This window comes from Euprymna scolopes, chromosome 21 (genome assembly GCF_053919585.1).
Source record: "Euprymna scolopes isolate OS-2025 chromosome 21, ASM5391958v1, whole genome shotgun sequence".
In the NCBI taxonomy this organism is placed as follows: Eukaryota; Metazoa; Mollusca; class Cephalopoda; order Sepiida; family Sepiolidae; genus Euprymna; species Euprymna scolopes.
The window spans coordinates 51551480-51575171 of NC_136502.1; the positions used below are offsets into that span (position 1 = coordinate 51551480).

The window sequence follows — 23692 nt, forward strand, 5'->3', positions numbered from 1 at the left end:
CTAAGACAAACAGCAAACAAATCCACCATTACACAGAGAAAGTAGCTGCTCATTCCAAAACAGATCTGTATAATAAGAAATTAAATTACTACAAGAGAACCCCTCTAAAAAAAGGAGCTTACATTGTCAGCAAATATCGTTTTGGGAAAGTTCAACTTCAAAATAGAAGTTATCTAATTTCTTAGGTTTCTCTTTGTATTTTTAAAAAATATGATCGCAATTTTTTTGCTGAAAAGTTAAAGGACGATTTCTTCTTTATATGGCAAACACTTCATCTTTACGAACAGATTTTCATAAATCAGCCACTTCATTAATTTATCATTTATTTTCATTGTGGATTTTTTTTTTTTAAATTTCAAGACCACAGTTGAAATAGTACATTATTCAGTTTAGTGCTATAACTACTAGTTTATTATTTTACTTGTGTAACAGTGCAAATACACACTGAGAAATTATTTTTAATCTGTCCAACATCTTAATAGTTATTATGCTTTAACTTCATTTTAATTATTATCAGAATATTTTTGTCAAGGTTTATGTCTTATGGGGGTGGGGTGTATTCTTAGACGTGGGAATCTTGACAAATCATTTTTGATTTGCCCTTGTCTCTTTAAATGATTTTTTTGTAAATGATTAGCAACATCCTTCACAAGAAAAAGGTTTTGTGCCAATATATCTGCATGTATATTGTTCAATTATTATTTTTTGTAAATGATAAAGTACACACTGCACAAAAATAAATTTTGTTCCTTTTTTAAAAGTTTTACTCCAGTTAATTTGAAGGGATGAAAAGGTTCCCGCCTCATTTGATTCTATTATGATTTGAATTTATATCTGAGGATTCGTTTTAGAATAGACACTGTTCGTTTTAATATTGCTATTTGTATTTCATTACAGTCTGATTTTCCAGGAATTATTTCAAAGTATTTCTTAAGATGTTTTTTTTTTTTTTCAATGTGGGTTCATAGATATATCTTTAATTAGGATTTACTTAAAATAAAAAATGAAGTTACAGATTTGGCTTGAGGTTTCTGTCTTGATTTTTAAAATATACTTCAGTTAATTTTAAGATATTAAATGGCTTCCTCCTGGAGCTAACATTTGATTTCATTATTCTTTGAAGTTAGGTGGCAGTTTTAAGAATAGACAATGTTCCATTCATGGCTTTGATCTTTATTTCAATCATGAAATCAGATATGAGTTTTTAAAGCAATCTCTGTTGTCAATAATAAGCAAACATAACAAAAAGAATGGTTCTCTCTTTAGTTTTTAATCTTCTTGTCTTTTTGTTTTTGTTTTTGTTTTTCTCTTTTTTTCCCAGTTTTCTTATTTTGTTTTTCTCCAGTGTGCTGTCGCATATGCACTATTAAAGAGGACTTGACTGAAAAGGATGAGGCACACACTCCACAAGAATAAGGTTTCTCTCCAGTGTGTTTTCGTTGGTGTCGCTTTAAATCAGATTTTGTTATAAATGATGAGCTGCACAATTCACACGGATACGGTTTCTCCCCAGTGTGGATTTTCATATGCACATTCAACAGAGATTTATAAAGGCATGTTAAACCACACACTTCACAAGTAAACGGCTTGAATCCAGTGTGTTTGTGCATGTGGATCTTTAAGGCGTGGCTAGTTGTAAATGCTGAATCACACACATCACAAGAATATGGTTTCTCTCCCCGGTGCCTTCGCATATGCAATGGAATCTGCGATCGAGAAGTAAACTGAAAGCCACACACCTCACAAGAATATGGTTTCTCTCCAGTGTGGATCCGCACATGGATCTGTAATGTATATTTCGTTTTGAACGATGAACCACAAACTTCACAATGATAAGGTTTCTCCCCTGTGTGCTTCCTCATATGTATCTCGAGATGAGATTTTGAAATACTTGCTAAACCACACACTTGACAAATATGAGGTTTCATTTCGGTTGCACGTTTTTCCATGTTTAATATTATACTAGATTAAGTGTTAATATTATACTAGATTAAGTGTTACGATTCTGAAGATATTACATGAGGATTACTTGTATTATTTGGATTCTTCAAACTGCTGTTCATAACGACCTGTGGCCTATTATATAAAGTATTGGGAAAATTCAGTTGTAAATTTGTACTCTTCTGGAGGTTGAAGGTCTAATTCTTAGTGTGAACGACACTCAAAATACTATTAGGAATTACTTGAGACTTCTATCCACTCATGGCCGAGAAAGTATTTTACTCCATAGATTAAAGATATGATTCAGTTCCAAATTACATGCAAATTCCCGATTTTGACAGAAATATTAGAGTTCTACAGAAAGATTCCTTGAGTTCAACAAAATAACACCTGAAAAAGATCAGAGGTTACATTGATCAAAACGTTGTGAAAATAGCACTCTAGATTAGAACAGTAGTCCAAAGGATTAAAAAAATACAAATAGATTTGGTGTATAAGAAATTAAATAGGAATAGTTTTGATACTATCTGTGTCATAAAAAAATATAAACTCAAAATATTTGCCTTGTGAAAATAATTAGCAACAAATTTTGAAAGTAAAGGCGTTTTCTACTGCAGATGCTTGTATATTCTTTTTAAATGTTTTTGCTGTAGATGATAACACACTTTGCAAGAAAAAGACTTTTTTCCATGATATCCTTTTATATCGATTCAGTGGTAAAGTGTATCTACTGATTTGTGATGAAGAAAGCCATCTTCATTTTACTCCATTCATACTGCTACCTGTGAATAAAAAAGAGATTTCATTTCTTTTATATTTAAGTAAAAAAAAAAAAAAATACATATATGCAAGACAAATATTTAGAAAAACTTTGTAAATTTCGTAGTTCAAGGCTTGATTGTCAAAGCCCTAAACATAAAAAAGCTATAATATTGTGAAATGTGTAATATGTTTTTTTTATTCTATAAATGTAGAACCCAGTTTCATTTTACTCATTTCATACTGTTGCCTATGAATAAAAAAGATTTTGTTTCATTCAAAATAATATTTGCTACTGGAATAGTAGCAGAAACTCATAATGAAGTGAGCGGCAAAAAGATGATGTTGTTTGGAATAAACAGCTTACCTTGTAGATATGTATATAATTAAGTTTGTCAGATGTTTTTATTTGTGGGGTATTTCATTCCAGTTTCCAGATAATGTCAGGTAATTAAAAGAGAATATGCACCATTTTGGAGCCTACTACTCTCTATAGACTTCTAAATAATAAATTTTATCTTTTTTTTTTCTTATGAGGTAAGCAATTCCAGTATACAGATGATGTCTGGTCATCAGGAGAGAATATGCACCATTTTGGGGCCTACCTCATATTAAAGTAAAATTAAAAGAGATATGTGCAAAGCAAATATTTTCCAACCTTTTTTGTAAATTTGACAATTCAAGCAGCTTTTTTAAAGTCATGTATGTATTAAACTATCATATTCTTAGATGTTTTCAATGAAGTTAATCTAATTAAATGCCATGGCATAAGAATTGATTTGCCGATTGCTGAAATTACATTGTTGCCTTTCAAATCAGAGGTGACGTAAAACAAAGTACCAAATCTCACCAATGCTCCCAAATTCTAATCATGAAAGAAAACAAGTATCAGCCATCAAGCCATTACAAAGTGATAATGACGCCATATATTACAAAAAAGACAATAGCAATGCTACACTGAATGGATAGAATGGAAAATTCCAAGAAATTGGCAAATCTAATAGAATCTGCTGACTACAATTAAGTAAAAATAAAAATTTTTACTCTGACGACAGAGTCCAATATCAGCTTATTCAGCAAGATATCCCACCTATATGTCCTTCCTAAGATTCACAGAGAGTATTTCATTGAAGCCAATTGTTAGCCCTTTAGATTTAACAAGCAACCCATTGAGCAAATTCCTGGTAGATATAATACCCCTGCTCACAGGTTAATCATGTGAATAATTTTGTTCAATATTTTGAATGTTCAAGATCAATAGTGCTGCCATTTATAGCAATCAGATGATGAATGTAAATGTTGTAAGGTAAACAGTGAGGATAATCTGATGGCGGTAGATGAAAAGCCAACTTCAGATACTTCGATAGGGACATGCACGTGTAACACAATAGATGAACTGATGGAAATGTTGATGTTCTGTGTAGAAACTGCAGACTTTGTCATGGAATTTACCTGCAGGAAGAAAGTCTGCCTATGTGATCAAAATTGCAGTGAGTACTGACTAAAGTATACATGGCATAATCACATTGACACACCAGTTCTCAGATCAGTGCAGTTAAGCAACATTGAGCCTAGTCAGTACTAAATGGATGAACAAGTTGGGAATACCAGATGCTGTATGTAGAAGGACGTTGACACTTCCGTGCAAGAGTTGAAAAACCTAACATCGTCATCTCCCCTAATGTGAATATACATGTGACAGGGATCCATGGAACTTCTCATGGAACTTTCTCCTTTGGAAGAAGCTAGTTGAACCCGCTTAGGATTTGTGCTGCAGTTTCCATGTCATATTTCCATTCCAAAATATACATGGAACAATTTGAAGAAAATTACATTAGACTTCACATTATTAAAGCAATCAATGTGGTTGCAATCAATATGGACAAAAATTTCATACTACATCATTACCAGTTGATTTTTTTCTTTTTAGATTATTTTATTAATTGACCGAATAAAGCTATGTAAAATGAGGTCAAAACAGTTTGAATTATACAAATAGCATCAGTGATTCAAAGGTTGTTTTACATTGGACAAATTTTTTTAACTCTTTCACCCCAAACTAAGCATATTGCCACTTGGTCATAAGAAGCTACTATTTAAGATCATTTGTAACACGGGATTGTGGGGAGTTAAGTAGTGAGGTTTCTGTTCACATTACATTTAAACTTCTGCATATCAGTACAGTCAAAGAAGCAGAAAACAGAGAGGCAATTCTGAAGTTTAGCAATCCAAAAGAAAAAAAAAACTATTAGAGTAGAAAGCTTTCCAGCATCTTGGGACCTCAAATATGAAGAGGTGAGATTTGGCTTCCTCTAGGATAGGTTGACACTATGCTCTGAGTTCATCAAAGCACATTCGATTAAAGTAATTGTAAAACAAGCACAGAGATGCAACATTGTAGCGATCGGACAGAGGTTGGAGCTTGGCTGATAGTGTGGGATCTATTAAGTTGGAGATCTGTTTTTGAAACCCTAAGAGGGAGAGACTAGCGATAGAAGTATCAACTCAGATGTGTCAACAATACTCCATGCATAAGCAAATAATGTCTTTGTAGAGTTATAGAATACTGTTAAGTGCAAGTAATTTTTTAGCGTGGTAGAGGGAACCCACCTTCTTTTAAACAGCCTGTCTTCATGTTGCCTACAAATGTAAAGCCAAAGAGGTTGAACAACGAGCTCTCAAGCAGGGTGCTAATTATCATGGCAATTGGTGGCTGCTAATGTTTTTTGTAATTGTTAAAGGAAAAAACTGAATCTTAGTAGTTTTCTTTAATAAAACTTTTTGAAAAGTGGGCTAAATTAAGAAGTTCAGTAATTTCTCCACCATTAATTTGAAGCCATTCTATAAAATGATGCGTTATGATGGAATCAGAGGTTATGTATTTCTTTAGGTGAATTAAAATGAAAGATGTATAAATTTCGATGCTTTTAAAATTGGCAAATTGCATCATGCATATTGTAAGTCTATTCATGACTGTATTACAGACTTGTGTGAAGACAGTGGGGAGATCTTTTATGGCATCACAATTAAAATAGATCATAGGTAACAACTGACCCAAAAGTTGCTCTTCCATGTTTAATGACTCCTAACTCAAAGGATCCTTGGTCATTGAATATGGAACAGGAACCTCATTTAAAAAATATTTTTTCAAAATAAAAGTGAGACAAAAATATTTTTAAAACATGAAAAGTTAGCATAATTTTTGTTTTGGTAGAGAAATTGCTCATTAAAAAAAAAAAAAACTTCTCATTAATAAAAAACAAAATTTCTCATTAAAAAAAAAGCAAAATTTCTCATTAAAAAACAAAATTTCTCATTAAAAAAAAATTCTCATTAAAAAAACAAAAATTCCCATTAAAAAAACAAAATTTCTCATTAAAAAACAAAATTTCTCATTAAAAAAAAATTCTCATTAAAAAAACAAAAATTCCCATTAAAAAACAAAATTTCTCATTAAAAAAACAAAATTTCTCATTAAAAAAACAAATTTCTCATAAAAAACCCAAATTTCTCATTAAAGAAACAAATTCTCATTAAAAAAAATTTCTCATTAAAAAAATGTAATAAAACAAAAATTAAATTTTGTTTTAGATGATGCCATTACTTGAATCACATTAAAGTTTTAGTTTTCACAATATTGTTTTTAACAAAGGACTCACCACTTATCAAGGCCCAGAGGCCACTCGAGGATAAGGGTTAAAGAGTGTACAGTGGTCAACAGGACAATATCATAGTAATCGTTAGAAGTGTAAATTTGGTAAATTGGATTACTTAAGGGGAACAGATCAAGTACTTGTTTACATTGGACTTGAAGATGGCCATATTGTAGTTAGCTGAAAAGCAGGTAAATGGAAGAGAGTTCCATAGGTGAGCAAGAAAGAAGCTTTGTTCATGGAATCTACGTTTAGGTTTAGGCACATAGATAAAGAGTGGGGGAAATTATTGATAGTGTTTACAGCCAAACGAGTGTTTCTTGTGAATGTTTGGCAAGGGGGCACCATAGATTGGAGCTCAGACGAGCATTTGCCATAAAAATGACGATAAATCAGAGACAGGCTCGTAACGTCTCTTCTGTGAGAAAGATGTTGCAGGGAAGAGAAAAGGGCATTCTTTACTAGGCTGCGAAATCTATTCCGAACTCTGTCAAGGCAAGATAAGGTATTCCTAGCAGCTCCTGCCCAGATGTGACCAATACTCCATCCTTGGACGTATCCGGCTCATATGTTTATTGCAAAAGGAAAACATACAAGAGAAAAAAAGGAAACAGAAAAAAGTATGTGGAAAAGAAAAATAAAAAGAGAAAAACAAGGAGAAAAAACTAGAGCGAGAGAGAATGAGAAAACTAGAGAATGCGTGTGAAAGAGATAATATTAGAGCGCACACGAAAAAGAGATAATGAGAGAGAGAGAGATAATACTAGAGTGAGAGAGAGAGGGGGGAATAAGAGAGCGTGAGCACACAAGAGAGAGACTACTACATGTGAGATAGAGAGAATATGAGAGCACACGTGCGCGAGAGAGATTATGAGATCATGTGCACAAGAAAGCGAATACTAGAGCACGCATGCATGCGAGATAGAATGCTAGAGAAAGAGAGAATGTAAGTGAGTGAAAGAATTTAACACAATATGGGAACAATTAATTATAAATTATATATATAGTAATGATAGATAGTAATAAAATAGTTTATATATATATATATATATATATATATATATATATATATATATATATTATATTCCAGGTAGAAAGATATCCAAAAATTAAGAATAATTGAATTTCAACAAGGGTCGTTGATAGTGCTCAATAAAAGATAACAAATTATATATATTTTTTATTATTCTTTATATAAATACAGTCATATCTTGATACGATGTGCAGATCGTTTCAATCATATTTTATTTCATCAGGTAAGAAAAATTAAAATATAAAAATTAAAAAGAAATGTCTGGAAAACTTTTAACTTTTTAATTTTAATTTTTCTTGCTTAATGAAATTAAATATGATTGAAACGGTTTGCACATCATAGCCAGATATGTCTGTATTTACATAAAGAATTATAAAAAAAATATTGAAAACATATATATATATATATATTATATATATATATATATATAAGACATTATGACCAGAGATTTACATTTAAAAAAAAAAAAAAATGTTAATTAAAAACTGCTTAAACTAGAGATGGACGCTAGGTATGAGTCATTTCGCAACTCAATTCTCTTTGACCTTGCGATTGACCCACAATGCATTACCACTCAATGCCAAACAACACAGTTCTGGAAGGGAAGTCTTGCTTGAGTATCCGTGTTGTGAAATGTTTGATGAAGCACCTAATCACATTTTCTTCCAATACTGAAAACTCTGCCAGTTCTTAGATTATATTAACAAGGTGGCAGCTCATATTGATTCAAAGCATCCTTTGCCACAAACCACCTATCTTATGTAATCAACAATATTAGACACAGTGGAACAGAAAAAGATGAATAGAATTTTTTAAGATTCTGGCTGTAGCACAAATCATAGTGTGTACCTTGTGCCTGAGAGATAACCAGAGAATTGAATCTTGTTGATCAGAGTCTGATCATATTCTTCAAGCACCTGCTTGTTTTTGATTCTGAGCAAACCAGGTAACAGTAGGTAGTCATTATTTGGAAGAATTAAAGAGGATCTTACAAATGAAATGTCACCCCCCCCGACACTCCAGCATTTCATTGCAATCAATTTTGAGTTATCTAAGTAGGACAACCTCTTGTGTAAATGTAGTATTGTGGTGACTAAGATGATTCACGTTAAGAGTAGGATAGATATGTTTTTATTATTTCTAACCTGGGTTGACCAAAACAACACCCATTTTCAGCCAGTTTTTATGGCTTTGTGCTTAATTTGTTGTAAATGTACATTTGTAAAAATATTTTTGTAAATAAAGAATTCAGAGTGTAGTCTGTTCTCACTCCGATCTTAGCAGGTTACACTTCTGCAAATGATTGCTTAAGAGTGAACAGCTATTTACCAAATTCAAGCTAAATCACTTTCCTTCAAAGGGACTCTTTGTCCTCATTCTGGGGCATCTATCTGTTGGTCAACTTGATTTTACTATAAACTAATTTGCTTTTACTAGTTTTCCATTTCTTTTCAGTGTTTTACTTCAAGCACAGATTAAGCAGCTGACAGGCTTCAGTTGATACTTGACTTAATAGAATTACAGTTTTCTTATTCTGAAACAGTGCTCTCGAGCAAGGTTTAGGGACAGAGGATTAATTGAGAATGTTGCTCTTTACAGTATACAGCTGTTGGGTTCGGGAAGTTCTACATCTGGTAGAGTCTCACTGGTTCTTATTGGTTGGGTTGCTGCATTCGGTAGTACCCCAGCTTACTCTCATTAAATGGGGCTTGCTACACCTAGCAGTGTCTCAATAGCATTGGTGTTTGTGTCAAGGGGTGCTTCACTCAGTAGTATCTTGGGTTGGTATCTGCGTTGAGATTACTACATCTGGTAGTGCCCCAGTTGCATCAATATCTGCTTCAAGGGAAGGGACTATAATACTTTTGCTGTATTTAAGACTGGCTACAGTGATACAGTGTTCAAAAGATGTTCGTTAGGAGAGTTGAAAGAGGACATATACATGCCTGCATCCAATTGTCCTTCAATAAGATAGGAAAGAACTAGGAAGCTCCCCTTCTTGCAGGAGGATCTAATCTGCAGTTTTCATGCAACTAGTAGTTTTCCTACTTTCAAGACAAAAGACATCCCAAAGTATGAACATGTGGCACTCAGTATACATGTCATGAGCAAAATCAAGCTAGAACAATTTTCAAGATGCTCCTACTTAAGGATTGCAGTAGAAAAGGGAATTATAAATATTTCCTTCATCAATTCTTCGTCAAAAGATGAGAATTCAAAATCCTTATCAATCAAGAGCCAAACCAAGAAGTAAGAAAGAGGGGGATGTTACCAAATCATTAGCTCAAGGTGTTGCCAGGAAAGTGGCATGGCCAGTATTACCCTTCCAATTCTGGCTGGTCAGTGACGAAGAAACTGAAATCGGGTAACTCCAGCAACTGTGGCGACTTTAGTTGCTGCTACTCCTTGTAAAGAGACTTCAGTGATTACCAAGAAAAATTCAAGAAGCAGTATGGACCTCCAGGCACAGGGTAGGCAGTGGAGAGTCGGCGGGGGGGGGGATTGTGTCGTTTTTGTGAAATATTAAACTGCAGAAGCACTTGTTAAAAATTATACAAGTTCTATAATGAAAAAAAGAACGAAAAACAAAAGTATGTTTCTTGTAAACCACTCGTGTACTGACAGTATTATTAGCGTCCTAAATTATGAAATGAAAAAAAAAAAAATGAATGAATCTCTTAGTAAAAAAACAGCGCCGTTTTTTTTTTGGGGGGGGGTGCTGAAAACGAATATCAGTTAAATTTGTTTTATGATATCAAGAAATTACTAGGTGATCAGAAAGTGGGTGCTCATTTTATGTTAAATTTATATAGGAAAGTGATTCCCCTCTTTTTGAAAAACTAATTTCTTCATATTATAAAAACTACTTATCTGCCCTAAATTTAAATGTAATATTCGTTTTCAGCACCACCGAAAACCTAAAAAGTCGTCATTTTAAAGTTTTTGGGGGAGTTGGAAAGAAACTTGACATTGACCAAATTGTTAGCCACCTTTTAAAATGAAACTAGTTACACACAAAGGTAAACAATCGCAAAATACCAAACAAAATCAACAAACCCTAACCCTAACCTGTACCGTTGAAACATTTTTCGCCGACGTACACGAGTGTTGCTACCCCACTAGCAAAATACGTATCGGCTCCGATGTTGAACGTTGTTCGACTGAGGGAGAATTTATTATTTTTACAATGAAAGAATTTTTTGCGTGTGTGACCTTTTGCCTGAGTTTATGAAATTATTAACAGGAAAATTGGTGAAAGTCAAAATGGAATCCATGCTAAAAAAATCCCAAAAAGCTTTGGGAAAAAAATACATGTTTTGAACAATTGAAAATTTTTATTTTTTAATTTTGAATAAAAAATAATTATTAAAACAAAAACAGTAGTGTTCTCGTCGAGTAGTTTTTATTTTATTCAAGAAAATAAAAGGTACTCCTGCATTTATTGAGCCATGCAGAAATAATGACATTATTCAGAAAGCCATTCTTAACATGGGGATGGGAGGGTGTTGTGTACCTATTCTGTACTTCACCTAATAATTTAGTAAGAACAGGTATCGTAAAACTTTAATTAAACTTGAAAGTACTATTTAAAAATAGCGCGGATCAATAAGTGCACTAGCACCAAATAACATTTCAATGTGTTTCGATCTACGACATTCCATGAGAGGTAGGTAGGTAGGTACACGCTGAAACTTTTTGTTTATCGTCTCAAGTGCTAATTTTGACTTTCACCAATTTTCCTTTAAAAAATAATTAAAAACTCTTCACACATTGGGGGAGGCACTTAACCCATTAAAAAAAAAAAATAACGGTAACATAAGTGCATAAGCCCTCCCCCCTTTATTTTTGTTTACTTTGCTTTCATTTTTTTTGTTTGTTTGTTTTGTCCGGCCAAACAAAAATAAAATAAAATAAAAAAAAGAACAAAAGAATACAAAAACAATAAGAAGAAAAGAATCCGTAAACTTGAAAAAAAAATTTTTTTTTTTTTAATAAATAATAACGCAGGTATTGTAAGACTTTAATTAAACTTGAAAATAATATTTAAAAATAGTGCGGATTCTATTTTGACTTTCACCAATTTTCCTGTTAATAATTACATAAACTCCGGCAAAAGGTCACACACGTGAAAATTCTTTCTTTGTAAAAATAATCTATTCTCCCTCAGTCGGACAACGTTCAACATCGGAGCCGATGCGTATTTCGCTAATGGTAGCACTCAGGGGTCCATCCTGGGCCCAACTCTTTTCCTGATCTACATTAATGATCTTCCAAATCACATCCTTACATCATTTGTAGACATTTATGCTGACGACACTACCATTTATGGTAGCACATCTAAGACAGTAAACGACCAAGTTCTCTCCAATTCTCTCTCCTCTGATCTTGAGCACGTAGTACAATGGGGTAAGGAGTGGCTGGTTACTTTTAATGCATCTAAAACCAGGCTTCTCTCTTTACATCATCTACATTCTGATCCACATCTGGCATCAATTAAAATGAATGGCTCTTGTCTTCAGGAGGCCTCAAGTTTTGACAAGCTTCTTGGCTTGACCATTACTCCTGATCTTAAATGGAACACATACATCAAATCTGTTGCCAAGGCCGCTGGAAAAATGGTGGGATCTTTCTATCGATCTGGTAGATATCTCACTGCTGATGCTATTCTCTATCTATATAAGAGCCAGGTACGTCCAAGGATGGAATACTGTTGCCATATCTGGACAGGAGCTGCTAGAAAGGACTTGGCCTGCCTTGATAGAGTTCAAAATAGACTTCGTAGCCTCGTAGGAGATGTCCTTTTCTCTTCCTTGCAACCTCTATCTCACAGAAGAGATGTTGCGAGTTTGTCTCTGATGTATCGTTATTTTCATGGAAAGTGTTCAACTGAGCTTCAATCTATGGTCCCCCCTCGCCAAACTTTCACAAGAAACACTCGTCTAGCTGTAAACACTATCAATAATCCCCCCCACTCTTTATCTGTGCCTAAACCTAAACGTAGATTCCATGAACAAAGCTTCTTCCTTAGAACTGCACACTGCACGCCTGTGGAATTGTCTTCCGTTTTCCTGCTTTCCGGCTGACTACAATATGGTTGTCTTCAAGTCTAACGTAAATAAGTTCTTGATGAGCCGTTCCATATAAGTTATAAAATTTACCAAATTTTCATTACTAATGATTACTATATTGTCCAATTTCTACTGTACACTCTTTAACCCTTATCCTTGAGTGGCCTCTTGGCCTTTATAATGTGGTGATGCCTATGTAAAAAAAAAAAAAGCACTCGTGTACGTTGGACACTTTTCTCTTTACAAACTTATTTCATCGATAGTATCTTTGCCACGCGAAAAAAGAAAGATAGCAGCTGATCTTTTTAGTGCATATGTCTGTAAAAGAAATAGTAAAAAAAAAAAAACAAAAAAAAAAAAAAAAACATGCCTAAATTTACTAACATTAATTTTAACAGGCAAAAAGCGCGCTCCCCTAATTTTCTTACGGAGAGAGCTGAGAGCGCTTCCTGTTATAACTTTCAATAAAACCAGTTTAACGAAATTAACCGAAATTAGGCCAATAAATGACGAGCCATTTTGGTTTATGTCACAATAAAACACCCAAACAAAAGAATTAAAAAATAAAAAATAAAACAAACTTAGTTTCAACATTGTAAAAGGTAATGTTTCCAGGCCAAATAATGTTATCGAAAATGCGAAATGCAATAGTTCAAAAATTGTATTTTTTTACGATACACGAAACGTGGAGTTAAAATCATATTTAAAAAAAAAAAAAAAAAAAAAAAAAAAATTGACGCTTCTACAGAACTGGGATGGAGTTATCAGATAAAAAACAAAAAAAAAAAACAATGGTTTTACCAGATATTTTTGTCAATTCTAATAAGTTACAATGGTAGCTTCCAAATTATGCAGTCGAAATTACTTGAATATTACTGAATTATTAAACAAACTAACTTTAATCCTGTTAGCAGGTGAAAAATTGTCGCCATCTTGTTTAAATCAAAGCAGAAAATTACCTCCTTTTTGAACTCTGTGCCTTACGTTCGTTTTCATCAAATTCTATTTTTTATTTTCTTTAATAAATAATTTTCTACCTTATCAATTTTCGTAATTTTGGGATATAATCATCTTAAAAATACGAGGAATACGTAGATATTGTTTTTATGTGAAATTCAGTTTTACGATTTCGAAAATTTCGTCCCAATAGTGTAGAAGCGCATTTTTTTTTTTTTTAATACACTTGAAATTAGTAAATATACTATCGAGTGATATCGACGGTAGATAAAAATAGAAATCGAAATTATGTCTAATGAAAAATAATTTTAGCAAAGTCATAAAAAAAAAAACGCAAACTTTTGTGACATAAGAAACTTTAAGATTAAAATTATTTCTATTGCTTTTTTTTTTATTATTATTATTATTATTATTTTTATTTTTATTTTTTTAACATTATGGCTGCGAAAACAAGAGAATTGTGTTATGAAACAAATATTTTTATGAATATGTTTGGACTTATTCAGAGAAGGTACCGTGCTGAAATAACGCTATTATTTAGAAATCTATTCTTAACATGAAAAGGCAGGATGTTTGTTTTGTAACTATTCTGTTCTTCAACCTAACAAGTTAACAAAATATGCCGTAAAACTTGAATTTAACTTGCAAATAGCACGGTACCTTTTTCTATTTTCTCGGCCTTCGGGCCGGGATCAAAGCGTAGTATCTGTTCTTCTGCAGATGCTGCTGCTGCACTTAAGAAAATTTGTACCAGTCAATGGAGGGGAAAACTTCTATACTGGGACAATTATTATTTTTAGTAACCAGAGTGGAGTGCCCCCTTTTTGCCTACTTTTAGGGGGGGGGGCTGGTTTTTACCCCACATTAAAAACGGCCTTGTGCTTTCTTTGGTGGGGAAGCAAATAAATATATTTTTCCCCTCTCTGCATAAGCACCAATATTTTATTTATTTTATAAAGCTCACTAAATATTTTGCATTTTTTAAATCTAATTTTCATTCTCGTTCATATTGGCAAATAAAACATGTAGCCATATTGGAAATAAGCTATAATACTTATTTAATATTTACTAATTTTAAAAACTAATTTTTAAAAATGTTGTTGTTTTTTTTTTCTTTCTATACGTAATACTAAGTTGTTTTTAACTCAACCACGTCCAGCAGTCCAGCCCAGCACTCAGCCAGCACTCCAGCGTCAGATGTCAGACGCACATACACAAAAAAAGCTACTACATATCGCCTCTCCGATAAAATTATTTAGCCTGAAAACTTCACGTTCATCAGTTAAAAGTAGACGAGTCATGGGTTAATAAAGAATTAAATTTTACTGCGTTTACTACAAATTATTTTTATTTTTTTTTATTTACGATTTTTCAACCCTCCAACTGTTAATTATGCAACACTTTCACCAAACACAACTATAACAATAAGAAAATGCCGGTTATCAAACGAAAACAAAGTAAAGAAAACTTACATGTTTTAGGAAAATTGTGTGTTTGTATAACAATGCCATCTATGGTGGTGGGTGTTCTGTTGGTAGCGTTTAATGAACTCTCCCACTTCGTAATACCTAAAGGTCAAAGGTTATTTCGACCAAAACAGTGTGAGAATAGCATCTAAGATGCGAATAGTACTTATAAAAAAAAAAAAAAAAAAAAAAAAAAAAAACGGGTTTGTTTTAAAATTTACAGAGATTCGAAAAAGTGGTCCACAAATCAAATACATAACAAAGAAATGTTCCCAAAGGCAAGATAAGTCATTCTTCTACATAGCTAGACAGGTTTTTAGTGGTGTTGGTTTTTACTTGATTTAAAATGTCTATTTGGTTCGAGAAACAAATGATGTCGACTGGTACACGAGCACAAGGCAAAATGGCTGAGGCTGCACTCGTGTCGTGTACCAGTTGACTTGTTTTTCGAGTCGAATAAACATTTTACAATAAGTAAAAACACTAAAAACCTATTCCGCTAGGTAGAAGAGTAACTTATCTTACCTTTGGTAACGCGCATGCGCGTGCGCACACACACAAACTTTTCCGAATCTCTGTGGATTGTAAAACAAACTCAAGAATACAGTTGCTTTAGAAGTTAATGTTACTGCTCAGATCAGTTTCGTATATAATTTAAACATAAAATCAGAACCTTCTCTAACTGGATAGCATTTGAAAGACATAATCAAATGTTAAGAGATGAATTGGGCACATTTTTTTTTTGCTAAGAAGGGGGACAAAACACGCCTGTTAACCCTGTCCACGTGGCATCGACCCCAAACGAATCACCCCCCCTAACTTTATGTCTAGGTGGCAACCATCCACACACACACATACACACAAACCCTCCCAACCTATCAACTAACCCTTAAAGCAATGTCCCATCAAAAAGAAATCACTCCCTTAACACTACCATTAACTCTGTTTGGTTAGCAACAGCTCTTATCTCTGAAAACGCTCTCGTAACTCTATCATTAACCCTCAGTCTGTGTGCGACTAGCCACCACTGCAAAACTCTTAACTCTCCAACTAATACTTTCGGGGTGAAAAAAAACAAACAAAAAAAAACCCACATTTCATAAACATTTTTCTATTATAAAAATTCAAACAAAAACTTTTTTTTTGTTTCATTAATTTTTTTCTTTTTTTCTTTTAGAGTTCAGTCATTTATATCGGTAAGAAACAGTCTACCGTCCTACCAATGTGCTACGAACAGAAATTCGGAATAGAGGAGTCAATAATCGTCAGGGAACTTTACTTGAAGAAAGCCTATATGTGAGAAAAATAAATTAAAACGATTGTCCTGAGAAGGTTGGTGATCGGAAGAGGGTCGGTTTCTTCTTTGACTGAGAAACCTAGTTCCGTGTTTGGCTCTAGTTTTATACCTCCTACAAGAAGAACTTATGTGTCTGATACCGTTAATTTAAAAGCGTCATTTCCTTCCGGAAGGGTTGAATGTTTTGATGACGGTTTTGCTTTTAAGGAACCTTTACTAGAGTTCATGTGCACTTGTTTATAGTATAGTTTAGGCCTGTGTTATTTGACTCCTGACCGAGTTGGGGTTGCGATTTAGCAATATTTCACAAGCTTTACACCAGACCTGACTGTTATCTACCTTCTAACTGTGGTGTCGGGGAATTTTCAGCATTTATAATATAAATTTCACCTGTCTGTTTAAATGTATGTATGTACGTATGTCTGCCTAAAACTTTCGACAGGCGACGGATTTTCACAAGATCAGTATCGTTTTGAAGCTCAACCCTTCGAACAACAAATATCGAAAAATTGGCTAAAAACATTAATTTCTTCACTCTCAACTGGGCAATTTTCTATAAGAAGAGGGGGGGGGTCGCTTTTTTCGCTGATATTTTCGAAAATCATCCCCTCTTTTCGATTGGCTAGCCTTTGCCACTTCCGGTTAGGCAAAGACGTCAGTTTTTTTTTTTGTTTGTTTTTTTTTTCACATTCTTTTCCTCCTTCGTGGTACGGGTTCGAGCCTACCTACTATATATTTTTTTCTTTTTGCTCAACACACCTCCAAACACCCGGGCAACGCCAGGCACCCAGGCTAGTTTATAAGAAATAAATGTTACCAAAGGAAACAATAGTTACTCTTCTTCTATATGAAAAAGTTTGTTTTGTGTTTTGACTTATTTTAAAGCGTTTAACACGGGTAATGCCGAGTTTTAACACAAAAACTGCGTTTGATATAAATTGTTTTATTTCATTTTAACAATTTATTAACCGTTATCAATTCTCCACTTTTATAAATATAATAATAACAGGCGATATTGAATTATCTGACATTGAAAGACTTCTGGCAGTAGTCCACTATCAGTGGACTTTCTCGAATATGAAACGATCATAAACAAAGTTTTATGTTTAGACAGTTTCAACCCGATATAAATGATTGCAAACTAGAAATTAAATTTAAAAAAATGTTTTTTGATGCTTATGCACTTTTGTTACCGTGTTATTTTTAAAAATAGTATTTTCAAATTAAATTGAAGTTTTACCATATCTTCTTTTATTAAATTGTTAGGTGAAAATACAGAATAATTACAAAACACTCTCCCCATGTTAAGAATGACTTTCTAAATAGCATTATTATTTCAGCCCGTTTTTTTTTTTTTTTACTTATGCAAAGTAAGCACCGCACTTGCCTAAAAACTTTGAGTGGTTCTAAAATGGGTGATCGATTTACTAGAATGTGGCATTAGAAACTGAGCACCCCTTACAAATACTTAAATATTGACTTTTTTCATTTGTTTTGATAATCTGGTAGACTAATGTCCATTCGGTAATAATCCACTGAAAAAAAAAATTGAAAAAAAAGGCGAAAATAAAAAAAATAGAGAGAGGGGGTCAAGCTCCTTAAGGTTCACCAAAGTTTTATTTAGAAAACCATTTTTAACATAGGGATATTTTGTAACTATTCTATACTTTCACCGGACAGAATACGATTGAGTACAAACTAAGACATCTTTAAAAAGTTGTCTTTTAGGGGTGTTCAGGTCTGTTTTTAACGAATATCACATGCGCAAAAACAAACATAGCGACCACTGAAAACAATAGGGTAACGCATTGAATAATAAAGATCTTAAAATCATAAAAAATATTTTGCGGCAACAATTTTAAATGTGATATCTGTTTGAGGTAAGTTTTATTTCGTACTCCAAGGCACTTTGACCCTTTCACCTAACAATTTAATTACAAGATATACAACTTGAATTTAACCTGAAAATATGATTAATAAAAATAGCCCGCTACCTTCTCTGCATTAGGACCTTTTTTTTTTTTTTTTAACAAATTATAGGTACTTATACAGAATACAGACCATGACTTTTAGATAGGATTTTCGGTACTCTTGCAGAATGTGACCCAGATCCTTGGGATTTTTCATCAATTATGACTTGGGCTTGACTGGCAATCACCAGATTAACCTGGTCGTTGTTCAAATGTTGAAACACTAAATCGACGTTTTTTATTTTGCATTTTCTTTATGACCTAACCCAGCGTAGAATAAACACCCCCAACCTCCCTATGTTAACGGCTTTCAGAATAAAGACCACTTCCCAACATTGAAAGCTGTTCTTAACATGGAGAGGTTGGGGGTATTTATACTATACTGTGTTAGGTTGTAAAAAAAAAAAAAAAAAAAAAAAAAATACCATTTTCTTGTGTTTTTTTATATAAAAAATGTAATTTAAAAATTATTTTTGGAGTGATGGGGGTTATTTTTTTCTGTTTATTTTTTTTAACATTCGTTGACAAAAAATAATTTGTAAAGTTTCTTGGAAAAAAAAATTCTGTACTTTCACCTAACAATTTATGGGTTTCATCAAAATCATTCATCCTTTCTTATTAAAAAAAAAACAAAAAAACAACTTCTGTTTGCAAAAAAAAAAAAAAATAAATAAATAAATAAAATAATAAAAGTGAAAGCGCACTGGGGGGGACCACCTGAAGACTTACCTTTAAGAAGTTGATTACGGGTAGGTTGAAAAAAAAGAAAGTGCCCTTCGGAATAAACATCCCCAACCTCCCCTAGTTAAGAACGGCTTTCGGAATAAACATGCTTTGCAGGTTGGACAACCAGTGCACATTGACCGTCTTCGGGTGGTCCCACAGTGCACTTTCACCACAAATAAAAAAAAATAAATAAATAAAAAATAGGTTTTCTTAGAAAAAAAAAAAAAAACCCCTGTACTTTCCACCTTAACAATTTACGGTTGAAAAAAAAATCATATTTTCTTGGAAAAAAAAAACAAAACTTCTGTTGATAAAAAATCGGGCACTTGTTGCCGTGGTGAAATAATAACGTTATCATTTAGAAAACCATTCTTTATATGGGGAGGATGTTTTCTAACAATTCTTTTTACTTAATAAGATATGGTAAAACTTGAATTCAACTTGAAAATACAATTTAAAAAAATAGCAGCGACATAAGTGCATAAGCAACACAAATTGCAAAAATAAATAAATAAATAAATAAATAAATAAAAATAAATAAACAATATAAAATGCAACTTGGAAAAAAAAAAAAGGTACTCTTGCATAATTTGACCCGGATTCTCGGGAATTACCGTCAAGCATGGATCGGGCGAGACCGGCAATCATCGGTTTAAGCCAAGCGTTGTACCGGAACAAATATATATTCCTTAAATTTACGGTATACCGGATTTTCTTATTTTTTATTTATTGTATTTCTATTTTTTTTTCCGGTGTGTTTTAAAATTTGTCTGCGTCCGTTACTTTGCTCAGTTTAATCCGGTGACTGCGGGTCGAGCCCGAACCATACTTGACGGAAAATTCAGAGGATCCGGATCAAATTCTGCAAGATTACTGGATTTTCATATTTTTTACAATTACTCGAATGTTTTATTTAAGAAAAAGGTATTATAAACACCCAACCTCCTCATGTTAAGAACGGCTTTCGGAATAAACACCCCCTCAACTGCGAAAGCCTTTCTTGACATAGAGAGGTTGGGTGAGAGTGTTTATTCCGAAAGCCGTTCTTAACATAGGGTGGTTGGAGGTGTTTATCCTACGCTGCTGGGGTAGGTCGTAAAAATACCAAGAAAAATTAAAATTTCTTTACAATTGGCGTCGGATTTCCTTCTTTTTTTAAATTTTATTTATTAATGTTTTTCTTTTTTGTAATGTTTTAGCGTCCCAAACTCTCGTAAAAAAAACAAAAACAAATCAACTCTTTTCCTGATCTACATTAATGATCTTCCAAATCATATCCTTACATCATTTGTAGACATTTATGCTGACGACACTACCATTTATGGTACCACATCTAAGACAGTAAACGAGCAAGTTCTCTCCAATTCTCTCTCCTCTGATCTTGAGCACGTAGTACAATGGGGAAAGGAGTGGCTGGTTACTTTTAATGCATCTAAAACCAAGCTTCTCTCTTTACATCATCAACATTCTAATCCACATTTGTCATCAATTGAAATGAATGGCTCTCGTCTTCAGGAGGCCTCAAGTTTTGACAAGCTTCTGGGCTTGACCATTACTCCTGATCTTAAATGGAACACGTATATCAAATCTGTTGCCAAGGCCGCTGGAAAAATGGTGGGATCTTTCTATCGATCCAGTAGATATCTCACTGCTGATGCTATTCTCTATCTATATAAGAGCCAGGTACGTCCAAGGATGGAATACTGTTGCCACATCTGGGCAGGAGCTGCTAGAAAGAACTTGTCCTGCCTTGATAGAGTTCAAAATAGACTTCGTAGCCTCGTAGGAGATGTCCTTTTCTCCTCCTTGCAACCTCTATCTCACAGAAGAGATGTTGCGAGTTTGTCTCTGATGTATCGTTATTTTCATGGAAAGTGTTCAACTGAGCTTCAATCTATGGTCCCCCCTCGCCAAACTTTCACAAGAAACACTCGTCTAGCTGTAAACACTATCAATAATTTCCCCCACTCTTTATCTGTGCCTAAACCTAAACGTAGATTCCATGAACAAAGCTTCTTTCTTAGAACTGCACGCCTGTGGAATTGTCTTCCGTTTTCCTGCTTTCCGGCTGACTACAATATGGTTTTGTTCAAGTCTAAAGTAAATAAGTTCTTGATGAGCCGTTCCATATAAGTTATTAAATTTACCAAATTTTCATTACTAATGATTACTATATTGACCAACTTCTACTGTACACTCTTTAACCCTTATCCTTGAGTGGCCTCTGGGCCTTGATAATGTGGTGATGCCTTTGTAAAAAAAAAAAAAAAAAAAAAAAAAACGGATTTTTCAGTAAAATAAGAGTTATCTCCCCCAAACCAATGACGACGATTGCAAAAGCGCCTTTTACGGTATCTTTTGTTTTCGTCAAAATACAGAATAGTTTAAAAACGTCCCCCCTCCCCACGTTAAGAATGGGTTTCTAAATAGCAACGTTATTATTTTAACAGAGATAAGTATCAAATTAGTTGATAGCTGCCAGAAGTGAAAATTCAATTTTTAGTTGATAGTTAATCTAAAAAAAAAAAATAATAAATAAAAATAATGCCAATAAATTTTACCCAAAAAAGGATTTTTATATGATTTTTTTTTCTTCTAGCTTTTTAAATTACGACCGTTAAGTGCATAAGCGGCTTGATGTGAGTTCGGAATAGCGGCGTCTAGATAAATCAAAACCACCTAATAATAATAATTATTATTATTATATGCTAATTTTCATATTAAAATACAAATAGAATCTCATGAGACGGTAAAGAAAACTTACTTGTTTTTGAAACTCTGATGGTGTGAAAAGTAGAATAATACAATCAGCTGTATTTTGTCCGTAGCGTTCAATGAACTCTCCCATTTTATAAGAGACAAAAATGTCTACACGGTGTATCACAGCATTTTTGTATAGTTCTCAACACACACAAAAAAAGTTGATTTTGTTTTGTGTGTGTATGTGCGTATGTATGTTTGCTTTTTACCTACTTACTTGAACCCCCACCCCGCGAGGACAGAGTTAGACACAAGGTCGGATTTTAATGTGGGCTCCCTAAAAAAGTGACACGCTGGATTGGGACAGAAATTTAACTTGCCTCAATGTAGCAGGATTTCTCCTTCACTGACCGAACACAGAAAAACATTATACCGTTTAGATGGAGATTAAATAACTTTAATTGGATTTAAAAAAAGTCTATATCGCATCCGCGAAGTCAGATGTGGAATAATCATTTTATTTAATATACAAGTGAAAAAGGTCTTTAAAAAATAAAAAAAATCAAAATTAAAAAATCAATTTTTATTTCGTTTTTCTTTTTGAAAAATGAGTAAATTTCAAGAAACGCATTATTAATTTATTACTGATGTTTTCGTCAGCATCTTCCTGCTGTTTACGTAATGCGCCAGAAGATACCGAATTGGCGTCAAAACCAGAACAAGGCACAGCTACTAAACAGTAACAAAAAAAAAAACAAAAAAAACTGTATGTTAAATTTTATGAAAAAAGTTATGAGGAAAATAGAATGAAACGACTGTTAAAATTAACATTTGGATTGTTCAATTATTATTTTCTTAGGTGAGGAGAGAGTGATCCGATCCGCGCTATTTTTAAAATCGTATTTCCAAGTTTAATTAAAGTTTTATATGTTTTTTTTATTTATTCAATTGTAAGGTTAAAGTACAGAATATGTACAAAACACTCCCCATGTTAAGAATGGCTTTTTAAATAATAACGTTATTATTTACGTCCGGATCACTCTCTGCACTAGTACCTTTTCTTATTTGTCGACATTCTTTTTTGTTGTTATTTTATTATTTATTTATTTATTTATTTATTTTTGTAAGCCCCGTTCCGGAAACGGCGAAGACTCAAAATAGTCACTTCTATTTTTTATCTATTTTGTTTAATTATTAGAAAGATTTCCACTACGAAATCATTTTAAGGCACTTCTGAAGTATACAGATGGCGGCCATTTTTTTGTTCAGCGCGTTTCATTAAACTGTCACCAGGTGGCGCTTCTCGGCCAAAGAACAGGGGGCGCTAACTCGTACTTTTGGGGGAATTCTTTGAAAACATTATCTTAAAAAATCCAATGTTGTTTTAATTCAAAAGATGTTCCATTTAAATTAGTAAATTGTTGTTGACCCTTCAATGTTGCTTTACTTCAATAAACGATTCATTTAAATTATTAATTTGATCGAAAAAAAAAACAACAAAAAAATAATTTTGCTTTATAAAAATCCAATGTTGCTTTCATTACGAAATTGTTTTATTAAAATTATATTTTCTTACGCAGACTTTTCAATAAGTGTTTTTAATATTATATATTGAAACACTTTTATATAATAAATGTTTTGGTTTACAAATATTTTTGTGCCCGGAAAAAAAATCTTGTTTGTTACTTATTTGTCGTATTATTTGACCAAGAAGAAACCGGAGTTATCTGACTGTTTACGTGAACAGCAAGAACCTGACGAAGGGTTTAAACTGAATGGCAATAAACGACAACTTCTAATGGCGAATCGAGCAAATCATATTTGTCTGCATCAACTTCAACAGAAAATCTGCAGGTACTTATACAGTTTAATCAAGATATTAAAAAATGAAAATATCGCAAAATGTTTATATTGTACGTATCCGTTGTGGAATGAAGTTCTCTGAAAAAAAATTCACTTAATTCCATCAAGTAGGTTTTTCTTTTTTTTACAGCGAAAAAACAATTTGTTATGATACTAAGCAAAAGGTTCGATTTTTAGGAAGAAAAGCTAGTATTAAAGATGGGGAGGGAGTGTCGGTGCTTTAAAGTCAGTTATCTCCTCGTAGCATGTTAAAAAAAT

At 33.1% G+C, this 23692-nt stretch overlaps 1 long non-coding RNA gene across 2 annotated transcripts; it reads right to left on the reverse strand.

Moving 5' to 3' along the window:
- Positions 1 to 1413: 1413 nt before the first annotated feature.
- Positions 1414 to 22329, reverse strand: LOC145242301 (uncharacterized). Of its 2 annotated transcripts, none has more exons than XR_013862699.1 (2): positions 21636 to 22329; positions 1414 to 2723 (listed from the first exon to the last, which is right to left on the reverse strand). It is a non-coding gene; the product is annotated as an uncharacterized LOC145242301 (long non-coding RNA). The 2 variants fall into 2 exon arrangements; XR_013862700.1 differs by lacking the exon at positions 21636 to 22329 and adding an exon at positions 14885 to 15961.
- Between the last annotated feature and the right edge of the window lie 1363 nt (positions 22330 to 23692).